Genomic DNA, 15,135 nt, shown 5'->3' on the forward strand with positions numbered 1-15,135 from the left:
TTCCAGTTTTCCTCCTCTTACTGACTCTTAGTTTCATGCCATTGTGGTCAGAGAAGATACTTGGTATGATTTCCGTCTTCTTCAATTTTCTAAGATTAGTTTTGTGACCTAACATATGATCTGTCCTAGGAAATGTTCCATGTATGCTTGACAAAAATGTGTATTGTGCTGTTGTTGCATACAATGTTCTATGTTCTATATTTGTCTGTTAGGTCCATTTGATATAAGATGTTCAAATCAGTTGTTTCCTTATTTATTATCTCTTGATAATCTATCCATTGTTGAGAGCAAGGTATTACAGTCCCCAAATATTTTTATATCATTGTTTATTTCTCCTTTTAGCTCTGTCAGTTTTCACTTCATATTTTTAGGTGCTTTGATGTTGGGCACATAAATATTTAAAATTATTATATCTTCTTAATGTACTGACCCTTTTATCATTTTATAATAACCCTCTTTGTCTTTTTTATACCATTTTTAAAGTCTATTTTGTCTGATATACATACAGTTACTCCTGCTTTTTGTTGGTTACCATTTGCTTGAAATGTTTTTTTGTTTTGTTTTGTTTTGTTTTTCCTATTCCTTCACTCTCAGTGTATGTGTCTTTAAGGCTAAAGTAAGTCTCTTATAGGTTGCATATTATTAGATCTTTTTTTTTTAATTCAGCCATTCTGTGTCTTTTGATTGGATAGTTCAATCTGTTTCCATTTAGAGTAATTATTGATAGGTAAGAATTACTATTGCCCTTTTTTCATTGTTTTATGCTTCTTTTGTAGATCCATTTGTTCCTTGCTTCTTACACTTCTGTCTTTTTTGTGGGTTTTGATGTTTTTGGTGTCAGTGTGCTTTGACTTCTTTATCATGGTCTTTTTTCAAATACCACAAGATTTTTCTTGTAGTTATCATGAGGCTTACATAAAATATCTTAGTCCAGAAGTGAGCATTGCTGGGGTGTGGTTGTGGAGAGAAGGTGACTGTGAGGAGAGCATTTCTCCATTGAGCACTTGGATTTATCTCCCTCATTTCCAACATGGAAGACACTTAGATCAATTACCTGGACCCTGAAAAGCCATTACCATGCCCCTGTGATAAAAACCACAGATGAGGGTCTGCAGGTTTCCTTATCATCTTATCAAGTGTAAAAAGAATCTTTCTGATGTCACAAACAATTGGCTACTTGTCTCTTTAATGCTCACCACCAGGTTCTTTGGCCCCAAATCAGTCATTATATCTCAAGCTCTAATGATAAAAGTTGTATTGTGCAGGTTCTTGTCAACCAAACCAGAAATCTTGGACAGGAGACTCTGGCTGAGAGCATATGGCAGTTCCATACTTGCAATGAAGAGTGGGATAAAGATCTGTGGGAACAGACCAGCACCCATTTGTCTGGGGCACAGCCAACTACTATGGCAACAACAGCCCTGCAAGCAACATAGCTATGGAACAAAAAAGTAAACTGGCTTCAGGTATGTGCATTCCCAAGTCTCTGCTATATGTTCTGCCATGGAAAAATAATGGAAGTGCACAGTAACAGAATGTCTATCTCATCAAATGCTGCGCCCAGGAAGACTCTTGCTTCTTTCCACTACCAGTGGGTTATTCATCTCTTTTCTCCTAAGCTAATTATAGAAAGATAAACTGTGACTTTCAAACTGAAAAGAAAATCTTAAATTTCTTAAGGAAAAAAGTGTTAAGAGGGGAGGAGATAAGATGGCGGAAAAGTAGGGGAACTGGGATGTCCCTTGTCCTTCAAACACAGCTGTATTGAGGTCAGAACACCTGAAATACCCAGGAATACAGTGTATGGAGTGACAGAAAAATCTCCACAGGTGGAAAGAGGTTGGTGGGACAGAGGTGCATATCTGCAAATTGGGAGAGATAAAATGGGTGGTGTCGGCATGGAAAGGGGGGAACTCCTTCTGTGGAGACACAACAGAAAGACAAAGAGAGGCTGTGGAAGTGTGATATTTTATGTGGACAAGAAAAAGACCTCTCTGGACCATGGACTGAGGAAGAAAAAATATGAAGAGTGACAGTTTCTACTTTGCAAACAGCCTTGGAAGCTAAACATCAGAGTTTTAAGGGTGCATGACTTTCTCCAGACCAAAGCCACTGCTGTGTGATCATGTCCAGTTGGGAAGGAAGCCAGCCCTGGGGCACAGTAGCCATTTCAGGGGCACACTGGGAAACAGTAGTCCCTTCTCTCGAGTCTGTGGGAAGAGGGTTTATTGCCCACCCAAGGACAAAAGACCCTGCAGTCTCCAGCCAGAGGCCCTTTATCAGCAGGGTGGGGTGGTGCTACCCCAGATCCAGGTTCATGTTGTGTGGGATCCTTTAAGACATCAGGTTTTGAATCCCAGCTGAGAGCTTAGGAGGTACTGGAGACGAGCACAACAGGCTGATTGCCTGCACTACTCTGTGAGGTCTTCCTGAACAGTGTGGTTTGAGACACTCAGTCTGGGGAGGAAAGATTGGGGTGTCGCCATTTTTCTCCCCATCAACAACAGGGTGGGGCTTCAGGGAACAGGACAGTAACCCCAAGGGGAGGCATGACACATTTACACCAAACCCTGTCCCTCTGTGCGTGCTAACTGCTTATCTACTGAAGTAAAACTGACACTGACAAAATCAGGAACCAGATGGCCTCTCCTCCACACCAGCATAGCCACCAATCCCAGGTACCAACAGGCAACTGTCCTGCAGTTTTGTATGATAGTCTGTTTTTTAAAAAAAACTTCTAAAAACTATTATTGTTTTCTTCTTTTTTCTTTTCTTTCCTTCTCTTTTCCTTTCTTTTTCTTTCTACTCTCCTCTTTTTTTGTTTGTTTGCTTTTTAATTTCCTTTGGAATCAAGCTCATAGTTTCTGATTTGATTTGGGATCAAATACCATATATATATATATATATATATATATATACACACACACACACACACACACACATATACATACACACACACACACACACACACACACACACACACATACATTTTTTTCCCTTTCTTTCTCTATTCTGGTTGTTTAATCAGGCATTTTTATTCTATTCTTTTTACACCTTTTCCTGTATCTCTCTCTTGTTTATTTTCCTCTCTCTCTTCCTGGATTAAGCCTTATATTTTCTTTGATTTTCTGCCTGGTCTTTTTCCCCCTCCCTTTCATTTCTCTGTCTGTACCTGTATAAGGTGCCTCCCACCCTTTCCCCCTTTTTCCAGGGTTACTTCAAGGAAAAATCAAAGCACACACGGTGGAAATACCAAACAATCCACCGCAATGACAATGGGATAGAGCAGCCAAAGACGCAACACCAGAGTGCACGCAAAACATTCCAAAAACACTTCCTGAAGTGCCAGGCCCTGGACATTGTATGACCCCTTTTAAATATAGTAGTACTTGTAGGTGGACAAATTCCTAGATACCCACACACTACCAAAACTCGAAAGGGAAGAAATAGAAAATTTGAACAGACCCATGACAAATGAACAAATTGAATCAGTTATCAAAAATCTCCCAAGAAATAAGAGTCCTAAGCTAGAAGTCTTCCTAGGGGAATTCTACCAGACATTTAAAGCAGAGTTGATACCTATTCTTCTCAAGCTGCTCCAAAAAATAGAAATGGAAGGAATGTGTCCAGACTCATTCTATGAAGCCAGTATTACCTTCCCAAACCAAAGATCCCACTAAAAAGGAGAAATATAGGCAAATATCCCTGATGAACATGGATGCAAAAATTCTCAACAAGATACTTATCAAATTGAATTCAACAGTACATTAAAAGAATTATTCACCATGACCAAGTGGGATTCATTCCTGGGATACAGGACAGGTTCAATATTTGCAAATCAATCAACATGATACATCACATTAATAGAAGAAAGGATAAGAACCATATGATCCTCTCAATAGATTCAGAAAAGGCACTTGACAAATTACAGCATCCTTTCTTAATAAAAACCCTCAAGAAAGTTATGATATAAGGAACATACCTTAACATCATAAAAGCCATTTATGAAAGGCCCACAGCTAATATCTTCCTCAATGGGGAAAAACTGAGAGCTTTCCCCCTGAGATCAGGAACACAATAGGGATGTCTACTCTCACCACTGTTGTTTAACATAGTGTTGAGAGTCCTTGCTTCACAATCAGACAACAAAATGAAGTAAAAGGCATCCACATTGGCAAAGAAGTCAAACTTTCACTTTTCACAGATGACATGACACTCTACATGAAAAACCCAAAAGACTTCACCAAAATGCTGCTAGAACTGATACATGAATTCAACAAAGTCTCAGGATATAAAAATCAATGCATGGAAATCGGTTGCATTTCTATACAACAATAATGAAGCAACAGAAAGAGATATCTAGGAATCAATCCCATTTACATTTGCACCAAGAACCATTAAATACCTAACCAAAGGAATAAACCTAACCAAAGAAGTAAAAGATCTGTATGCTGAAAACTATAGAAAGCTCATGAAAGAAATTGAAGAAGACACAGAGAAATGGAAAAACATTCCGTGCTCAAGGACTAGAAGAACAAATATTGTTAAAATGTCAATACTACCCAAAGCAATATACACATTCAATGCAATCCCAATAAAAATAATATCAGCATTCTTCACAGAGCTAGAACAAATGATCCTAAAATTTGTATGGAACTGCAAAAGACCTGGATAGCCAATGTAATGTTGAAGAAGAAAACCAGTGCTGGAAACATCACAATCCTGGACTTTAGCCTGTATTACAAAGCTGTAATCATCAAGGCAATATGGTATTGGCACAAAAACAGACACAAGACAATGGAATAGAATAGAGAACCCAGAAATGGACTCACAAATATATAGCAAGCTAATCTTTGACAAAGCAGGAGAGAGTATCCAATGGAAAAAAGACAGTTTCTTTAGCAAATGTTGCTGGGAGAACTGAACAGCAACATGCAGAAGAATGAAACTGGACCACTTTCTTACACCATCCACAAAAATAAATTCAAGATGGATGAAAGACCTAAATGTGAGTCAGGCAACAATTAAAATCCTACAGGAAAAAACAGGCAGCAATCTCTTTAACCTTGCCCACAACAACTCTTACTTGACATGTTTCTGAAAGCAAGGGAAATAAAAGCAAAAATAAACTATTGGGACCTCATCAAGATAAACAGCTTCCACATAGCAAAGGAAACAATCAACAAAACTAAAAGGCAACTGATGGAATGGGAGAAGATATTTGCAAATGACATATTGGATAAAGGGTTACTATCAAAAATCTATAAAAAACTTCCAAACTCAACACCCGAAAAACAAATAATCCAGTAAAGAAATTCCAAAGAAGACATCCAGATGGCCAACAGACATGAAAAGATGCTCAACATCACTCATCATTAGGGAAATACAAATCAAAACCATATTGAGATACCACCTTAACAACAGATGATGGTGAGGATGTGGAGAAAGGGGAATCTTCTGGCACTGTTGGTAGGAATGCAAACTGGTGCAGCTGCTTTGGAAAACAGTGTGCAGGTTCCTCAAAAAATTAAAAATAGAATTACACTATGACACACTAATAGCACTACTAGGAATTTATTCAAAGGATACAGGAGTGCTGATTCATAGGAGCACATATACCCCAATGTTTATAGCAGTGCTATCAATAATAGCCAAATTATGGAAAGAGCCCAAATGTCCACCAACTGATGGATAAAGAAGATGCGGTGTATATATACTCAGCGATGAGAAAGAATGAGATCTTGCCATTTGCAATAACGTGGATGGTACTGGAGTGTATTATCCTAAATGAAATAAGTCAGTCAGAGAAAGACTGGTATCATATGTTTTCACTCATATGTGGAACTTGAGAAACTTAGTAGAAAACCATAGGGGAAGGGAAGGAAAAATAAGTTACAAACAGAGAAGGAGGCAAATTATGAGTCTCTTAAATACAGAGAACAAACTGAGGGTTGATGGGGTGGGAGGTTGAGGAGGAGGGCCCTTGTTGGGATGAACACTGGGTATTGTATGTAAGTGATGAATCATGGGAATCTACTCCTGAAGCCAAGACTACACTGTATGTTAGCTAATTTGACAATTAATTATAAAAAAAGAGAGAAAGAAAAAATGTTAAGAAAGTGTTAATTCTTAGGTGTTAAGAAAATGACACTCTATTCTAAACCAATAACAACTCAACTTGCAATAAAGTTATTATACTTTACACTTTTACTTCTCCCTCTCACAATTTAGGTTATTGCTGTTATGATTCACATTTTAAAAAATTTATTGTGACCCTAGTAACCAATTATTGTGTTTATGGTTAATTTTGTGGTGCTCATTTAAATTTTTTTTTAATATTTTTTTTTATTTTTGAGACAGAGAGAGAGCATGAACATGGGAGGAGCAGAGAGAGAGGGAGACAAATCCAAAGAAGTCTCCAGTCTGTCAGTGCAAAGCCCAATGTTGGGCTTGAACTCATGAACCATGAGATATGACCTGAGCAGAAATCAGACACTCAATTGATTGAGCCATCTAGGCACTCCTCTGTGTTCATTTTTTTTTTTAACTTTTAAACTAGAGTTGTATGTGAGTTTTGCACCTCTATTACCATATTGCAGAATCTAACTATGATATATGTTTACAATTACCAGTGAGATTTTTACTACCTTTTTGTGCTTTCATGATGTTAGTTAATGTTATTTTACTTCCACTTATAGAACTCCTTTTAGCATATCTTGTAAGGTAGATCTAGTGGTAATGAATGTCCTTAGCATTTGTTTGTTTGGGGAGGTCTTTATCCCTCCTTTGTTTCTGAAGGACCACTTTGCTGGGTATAGAATTCTTGGTTGACAGCTATTTTCTTTCAAATTTTAAATATATTTCTTTCTCTTTTGGCCTGAAAAGTTTCTGTTGAGAAATCAACCTATAGTCTTGTGGGGTTCCCTTGTATGTAAATTCTCTTTTATCTTACTGCTCTTAAAATGTTTTGTCTTTGACTTCGCATGATTTAATTATAATGTGTCTTGGTGTGGCCCTTTTTAGGTTCAAGCTATTTGGTATCCTTTGGGCTTCATGGAGCTGGATGCTCATCTCTCTTCAAGTCTGAGAAGTTGCAGCTATTATTTGATTTCAATATACTTTCTGTATCTTTCCCTTTTTCTTTTTCTCTAGAATTCCCATAATGCAAATGTTGTTTCTTTTCATTGTGTCTTATAATTCCCATACACATTCTTCACATATTTTCATGCTTTTTTTTTCCCCCTCATCTAACTAATTCCCTATATCCTATCTTCCGGGTCGCTGATTCTTCCTTCTGCATGGTTGGCCTGCTTTTGAAATTATTGAATTCTTCAGTTCAGTTATTGTATTTTTCAACTCTAAGATTTCTGGGTTTTGTTTTGTTTTGTTTTTGATGATTGCTACTTTCTTGTCAAACTTCTTATTTTTTATGCATTGTTTTTTTTTTTAAATACTGTTTAGTTTTCTGTGCTTTGTTGTAGTTTGCTAAGCTTTCCTAAGATAATTATTCTGAATTCTTTGTCTGTTTATTAGATGTCTATTTTTTTTATGGTCAGTTATTGGAGCTTGGTTAATTTCCTTTGGTGGTTTCATATTTACCTAATTTTTCCTTGATTCCTTACATTGCTCTCTGCACATTTGAGTAATAGGGCTTTTTTCCCCTAGACTTTATAGGTTACTTTGGCAGAGACAGTTCTTCATCAGTTTTCTCAGTTTAGGTTTTTCAGTGTGTCTGCTGGTAATAGGGCCTCTTATTATAGCCTCTATGAACAGTGAGGCAACTGTTCATGCTCTGAGGACAGGGATGGAATGTGTGTTACTGGCTGCTGGATAGGATTGCTAACTTTGCTCCCTACCAAGTGAGGCTATAGGATCAGCTCCATAGTTGTCTGAATTCTTTGGTCAAGCGTACTAGATGGTTAGGTCCAGGCACCATACTCAGTAATAGATGGGGATATGAATTATCTTCTCTGCCTGGGTAGAGCACTAGTACAGGGTCTAGGGCCTGTACAGTTCATTGGGGGCCCAAATCAGGCCTGAGTGTGCACTGAATTCTCTGGTCACATGAAGCCACTAGTTTTGCTCTACAGACTGGGGAAGCCATGTGCTGTGTTCTTTGTTCAAGTGCCACTGTAACTAGGGTTGCTTAATTGGCTACATCTCTTCCCATGTGCTCTGGTTGGGTTGCTTTATGGGACAGGCTGAAGGCTGTACTTAGCAATGAGTGGTGCTACAAATTAGATTCCCCCCACCCCCTGCCCTCGGGTACAGCAGAAGCGTCTCTAAAAATTTGGAAAAGCTCTTTGTTTGTTGTCTTAACTAAAGCCAACCCACATCCCAAGTTCCCTGGGCTCCCTTGAAGTTCCCAAGTTCCCTTGAAGAAGGTCACTGGCTTTGCTCTGCAAACTGTTGGCTCTGTCTATCCTTTTGGCTTCAGTGCTGCTGGGCTGAATAGCTTTGAGGTATTGTCACTAGCCCTTCTGTTTAGATGAGGCTAGAAGGCACCCTCCAAGGAGGTGGAACAATGTCTCAGCTCCCGTGAGGGCCACTCCAGGCTACTGGTGTGACAATATCTCAGCTCTGTATGGGAGCTGCAGGGCTAGTCCAGGCTACAATCTCTCTTTTTGGGAGGAACCAGGAGCTACCCTCAGCCTTGGCTATGAATTAATCCCTCTGCCTGTGCATAGTATGGGAAGCTTCCATACCCAGTATTGGCTTTGCTCTGAGGGTAATCAGCTCTGCTTATTTGCCTCTCAGCTTGAGTATCACTGGGCTGCATAGCTATTAGGAGTTGTCACTAGCCCTCTTGGTCTGATGGGGGCACTTTCCACAGCATCTGAGGCTGTGACTCAGCACCTTGTCTGGGTGTGGGCCAAATGGACTCTAGGGCTGTCAAAACCCACTTGAGGATCTGTTACGTAGATCCATACCTCAATGAGTTCCCTGGTTAGAGTATCCCCAGCTTGATTTTGCAGATGAACAAAGCTGCTGATTGGGATTACCACAAGGGAATTGCAGATACGAACTTGGTCTGCCAAGATCCATTGCTTGGTTTTGCAAGCCCCTCCTCCCTTCTCTGTCACAGTCAGATTCCCAGTGGCGGGGTCCTAGAGATTTCCCTACAGTCCCCATAGTGCAAGATCAGAGTGGAGCCTCCCACAAAGTGACCCATGATGCTGATTATCTTGTCTGGAGGACAGGAGCTACCCTCAGTAGCTGGAGGAACTGAAGGATCAGGGGAGACCTCTCCATGTGGTGCTGTGCTGTCCTGGGGATGGGGCAATGTGGTCAACATGTAGCTGCTTCTCTTACCCTTCTAATGCAGTCTGTCTTGGTCTCTGGTGTGGGGGTGGTACCTCAGACCCATCCCCATCTTCTAGGATTCTCTCAGTGTCTTGCTCTTCAGTAGATGTTATTTGTTTTTGTGAGGGGGAATCAAGTCAGGAATGACTTATGTTACCATCTTGATGATGTCACTCTAAGTTTTCTGTTTATTTTTGTACCATTTAATTTAAACTGTTATATATGTTAATTTACATAATTTATGTTTTCTTAATTTTAGAATGATATGTCAAAATAGTCTAAAACAAATCCATATTTTAATCTTGTATCAACTTATGTAGAGATATTTGCACTGCTATTCTCTGAAGGCTATGGTGATTAACAGTTTAACTAGTTCTCCTTTTCTAAAACTTAGACTTTTAGATTTATTAAATTTCTCACAGTGAAGAAATAAATGTAGGCGTCTTATTCCAGTGTGTAATTAATACTATCTTAGCAAACTTGAAATGTATAACTAGATTTGATTCTAATGGGTCTCTTCTTCCAGTTTCGGTGTTGAGTACTATCTTATGATTTAAAGGTAAATGGAAAACACATATAAATATCAGAAAAAGAATGAGGGGGAAATGTGGTTTCTATTTCATAAGTAGCTCAAATATTTAATTGAGCAGGTGTTTATTGGATAATCGGGAGAAGGAGGTGATTGTAGAGAAGTTAAGTAGGACAATAATATCTGCTTTAATTGCAGGTACTGAAGAAATATTTATAGAAAGCCAGAGAATAGCAACAAGTAAAAGACTATTCTTTTATTCCCTTAATTTGTTTATTTGACCAGTATTTTATGTTATTCAACAAAAAGCCTTAGTTTAACAAGTGACATATTAGCAATAAGTAGAAGGAAAGGGATACTGTATTAGAGGAATAAACATTATTATAGTTAAGAGGAATATTTTTAATGATAGTGGATTTTGCTCCAAAATTTGCTGTCTTAATGTCATAGCCTATGCAATCAAGTAGCTAATATACAAACTATGTATAATAAATAAATTTTAAATTATAAATAACAAGAAGAGATTCAAAATGACCTAGATAAAATTTTCTCATGGGCATATTACTTGTCCTCATTTCATTGTTCTAGGTATAAACTTGTCTTGAATAATTTACTGGCTTCCAGAAGTTATTTGGAGCCAACAGTCTAGCCTGAGTCTAGATTACTGACTTTTTAAATTAGAAGAGCATGTTTTTATATTGTTTGTAAATTTACTTCTAATTTACTTAAGAGTTAAGACAATTCTCACTTAGGTTTCTCAAAAAATTAAAAATAGAATTACCATATGATCCAATAATTCTACTACTGTGTTTTTACCCAAAGAAAACAAAAACACTAAATCAAAAAGATATATGCACCCTGTGTTTATTGCATCATTATTTTCAATAGCCAAGATGTGAAAGTAACCTAAATGTCTCTCAATAGACAAATGGATAAGGAAGATGTGGGGTAACACACACACACACACACACACACACACACACACACACACACACTGGATCTTTACACAACCATAAAAAAGGATGAGATCTTGCCATTTGTAACAAGATACCTAGAGGGTATTATACTAAGTGAAATAAGTCAGACTGAGAAAGACAAATACCATACGATTTTACTCATATATGGAATCTAAAAAAAAAAAATCAAAATCAGAATCAGATCTATGAATACAGAGAAAAAACTGATTATTGCCAGAGGGATGGGAAGTGGGGAGATGGGAAAAATGGGTGAAGGGGAGTGTGAGATACAGCCTTCCAGATATGAAATAAGTAAGCCATGGGTATAAAGGCACAGAATCTGGAATATAGTTAATGATATTATAATAGCAATGTATGGTGACAGAGAGTAACTACACTTGTGAGTATAGCGTGATGTATAGAGAAGTTGAGTCACTATGTTGTACACCTGAAATTAATTTAACACCGTGTGTCAACTATAATTAAATAAAAAACTTAAAAATTAAAATAAGATAATCCTCCTTTCCCCTCAACTTTTCATTTTGAAATTTTCAAAACTTCAGAGCAGTATAAACACCAGCACATATCCTTTGCCTGGATTATGCAATTGCTAACATTTTGCCACATTTTAGTTTTCTTTCTTTTTCTCTGTCTCTGTTTCTCTCTTTCTCTCTCTCTCTCTCTCCCCCCCTCTCTCTCTCCATACACCTACTATTTATAAACTGGTTGTAGACATCATGATATTTTACCTCTGGATACTTCAGCATGCACTGTCTAAGAACAAAGAACTTTCTCATATATAACTATAAAACTGTTATTGCACTTAAGAAATTTTACATCAATTCAGCAATTTTATTTATATCAAGCTTATTTAAAAATTTTTCCAATGATCTCCTAATGAGAATTCCTCTGCAAGTCTCAGTTTAAGTTAGTTCCATGGAAGATGAGGCTGATACCAGACACTGGCCTTTGGAGCCTCCATTTTTCTAATGAGTCTACTTCCTGATCCTAGAGGCTTCCAGTTCTGTTGCACAGATCACTTATGCCTCACTTATGCTATATAAATATGTAGATCTTAATCGATAAAGAAAGGCTCCTCTCTACTTCACATTGGCCAGACACTTATCTATGCCCAACCAAAACTGTGAGATTATAAAAATTATGGGGACTACAAACTCTCTTCTGTTTCTGCTTTAAACCTTTCACTCAATAAACCCCATTGTATATACTACTACTATGTGTCTGTGACCTGTATGGATGGCATCCCCCAGAGACTTAAGCAATATATTTTTTTCCTATGTACAATCCAGTCAGGGTTCACACATTGCATTTAGTTTTTATGTCTATTTAGTCTTACTAGGACAGGGCTCCTCTGTTATTTTTACCCCATGAGAGTGACTTTTGAGTTCAGGGTAATTTTCTCTTAGATGTCACACATTCTAGATTTTTCCGATTGCTTCCTCATGGTGTCATTTAATTGGCACCTCTACCCCTTGTTTTTCCTGTAATTTGGATTTGTGGTCAAAAAGGTTGACTATATTAAGTTCAAAACTTCATGGCAGGAATATTTCATAGGTGATCCATTGTTTGTATAACATTGTATCAGGAGGCATATAACAAAGTTGTCTCACTATTAGTGATTGGGTGAGGTGCAGACCACCAGAATTAGTATTGAGAAAAGTGTACTTTTGATCTTTTAAATTAACATTTAATATATTAGATGATATTTTGGCACTATGTAGCTCACTTGTTATATAACTACATGTTACCCAATGCTTTTAGCTTTTTTTATTAATCCTTGCCTAAATCATTTATTACATTGAGGGAACATAAAATGATGATTTTCTAAATGTCTGATTTCTTCCATATTTGTTACTTGGCATTCTTTTATAAGTAAGACTGTTCTTCCTCTCCACTCATCGCCTTTTCTTTTCCTTTCTTCTTCTTCTTTTTTTTTTTTTAAAGACATAGACCAAAATTTTTATTGGATCAAATACATGTAACCTTTCCATGGAAACTGGGTGCAATATAGAATTGTTGAAGATAATGTGACTTTTCAAAAAAAAAGTCTAGATTTCCTGTTTAAAATGACAATCTGAGTTCAAATAATACACTTCCCTCACTTTAAAATTCTTTTTGTCCTTTACCTTTTCCAGTAACTATAGACTTTTTAAAAATTCATTGTATCATAATCAATTATCATTGTTATTTTTATTGATGATCAAATTTTCCTAAATAGCCTATTCAATTTGAGCTCATTCAAGTCTGTTCCTTTGCAGATATCATCTATGTGATAAGTAGCCACTAGAATGTCTCTCAATGGTCCCTGCCTAAATATTCATGCCCTTATATAATCCTTCCCCTTCAATATGGGCTGGACCTAGTGATTGACTTCTAACAGACAGGAAGGGCAAAAGTGATGGTATGTCATGTCTAAGATTAGGTTATGAAAAGCCTGTGGCTTCTGTCTTGCTTATCCTCTCTTTCTTGTTTGCTTATGCTAATGGAAGCCAGACACAATGTTGTCAGCTTCCCTATGAGGAAGCCCACATGGCTAGAAGTTGAGAATGCCTTCTGATCAACAGCCAGCAAGAAACTTAAGCTTTCAGTATAACAGGCAATGAAGAAGCATATTGTCAACAGCCACATGAATGAGTTTAAAAGTAGCTCTTCTTTCATATGAGCCTAGGGGGACTGCAGCCTGGCTGGAAACTTCATTGCAGCCTTTTGAGAGACCTTAAGCCAGAGGACCCAGCTAAGCTGTCCTCATGTTTTGGAATCACAGAACTGTGAGATAATAAATATTTATTGTTTTTACATCCTAAGTGTGGGAGTAACTTATAGCAGTGGATAACTAACACAACCTCACTAGTCTTTGAGCACTTTTATTTATTTCTAGTTCAACATGATTTCTTAGATTAACTTTATATTTTTCCCAGTTTATTGCCTGAATAAGCATTTCTCCAAATTTCTCTATTTTCTTTCAGTGGAGAATGGTGTTTAGAATACAAGATCTGGTCACAAAATGTGCTCATTATTTAAGAGATGTCATTGTTTCTATATCCATCCAGTGAACAGAGCTAGAGAACAAATATAAAAAATCTTCAGCTCATACTGATATTACCAATTTTCATTTAATATTACATGGCTCTTCTTTGCCTACTTTATTTGCATATTTTATCTCTTTCCTCTTATAGTGAAGATATTGCTTTCTTAAAAAATTTTTTAATGTTTATTTGAGAGAGAGAGAGAGAGAGAAAGAGAGAGAGCGGGGGAGGGGCAGAGAGAGAGGGAGACACAAAATCTGAAGCAGGCTTCAGGCTCTGAGCTGTCAGCACAGAACCTGATGATGGGCTCAAACTCTAAACTGAGACATTGTGACCTGGGCGGAAGTCGGACGCTTAACCAACTGAGCCACCCAGGTGCCCCAAGATCTTGCTTTCTAAATAGTGGAAGGTTAAAATTACAAGGAAGAGGATTAGTGAGCATCACAATTTTAGCGATGACAATAAGTTGTCTGGCTTTATGTAATATCTTCTTATAATGTCTTCATTTCTACCAGTTAAGATTTATTAGTTTGATTCTTCTGGGCTTTTTGAATGTTAGAATTTTTTTATCAAAATTTTTTAGAATTATTTTCCAACTTAGAAAAATGATACAGAAAGAATAATATTTTAAAAAAATAGGAGAAAATAACAAAAATATAAGTAAATAGCTCTGGTTGTGAATTTGTGGTTTTGTTTTTTAAATTATTATTTGTTCACAAATAATACAACTACATGTCACCCAATGCTTTTAGCTCTTTTTAATAATCCTTACCTAAATCATTTATTACATTGAGAGAATGTTGTGCTTCTAATATAATGCTCTTCACTCTTTATGTCACTGTAGTCTCAAAGTTTCTGTTTCTGGCTAGAAGAATTTATATTCTGGGGAGGGAGTCATATAAATGTATCAATATAATATAATTAACTGATACCAGAGGTAAATAGCATTTTCCCATGTTAAATGTTGTCTAAAGGGGATACACTATTTTAGTAATAGAAAATGACATAATTTGTTTTAAAGGGAGCAATGGATAGATCAAAGGGAAATGATTCTTTCTGAATTGGGAAAAATGTCAAAGGGAACAGTAGCTAATTTCACAATTTTCATTAAACTTTGATGAGTTAACAAGAGGCTTTCTCAAATAAAGCTTCGCTTGTTAGCCTCCTTGCTTCAGATATAACTACAGATCTTCCTGACATTCGATGAGGTTATGTCTCCATAAACCCATTGAAGTTGAAAATATCATAATCTGTGGCACAAAAACAGACACATAGACCAATGGAATAGAATAGAAACCCC

The 15,135-nt window shown here is 37.0% G+C and overlaps 1 long non-coding RNA gene and 1 pseudogene across 1 annotated transcript in view; both read left to right on the forward strand.

The window, feature by feature from the left end:
* Positions 1–15,135, forward strand: part of LOC121030941 (uncharacterized) — a 155,034-nt gene that overhangs the window by 129,226 nt on the left and 10,673 nt on the right. The gene's annotated exons all lie outside the window — the stretch shown is intronic.
* LOC121030940 (gametocyte-specific factor 1-like) lies at positions 1,031–1,531 on the forward strand (annotated as a pseudogene).

Source organism: Herpailurus yagouaroundi, unplaced genomic scaffold (assembly GCF_014898765.1).
Source record: "Herpailurus yagouaroundi ecotype Mexico unplaced genomic scaffold, PumYag 28, whole genome shotgun sequence".
NCBI classification, from domain to species: Eukaryota; Metazoa; Chordata; class Mammalia; order Carnivora; family Felidae; genus Herpailurus; species Herpailurus yagouaroundi.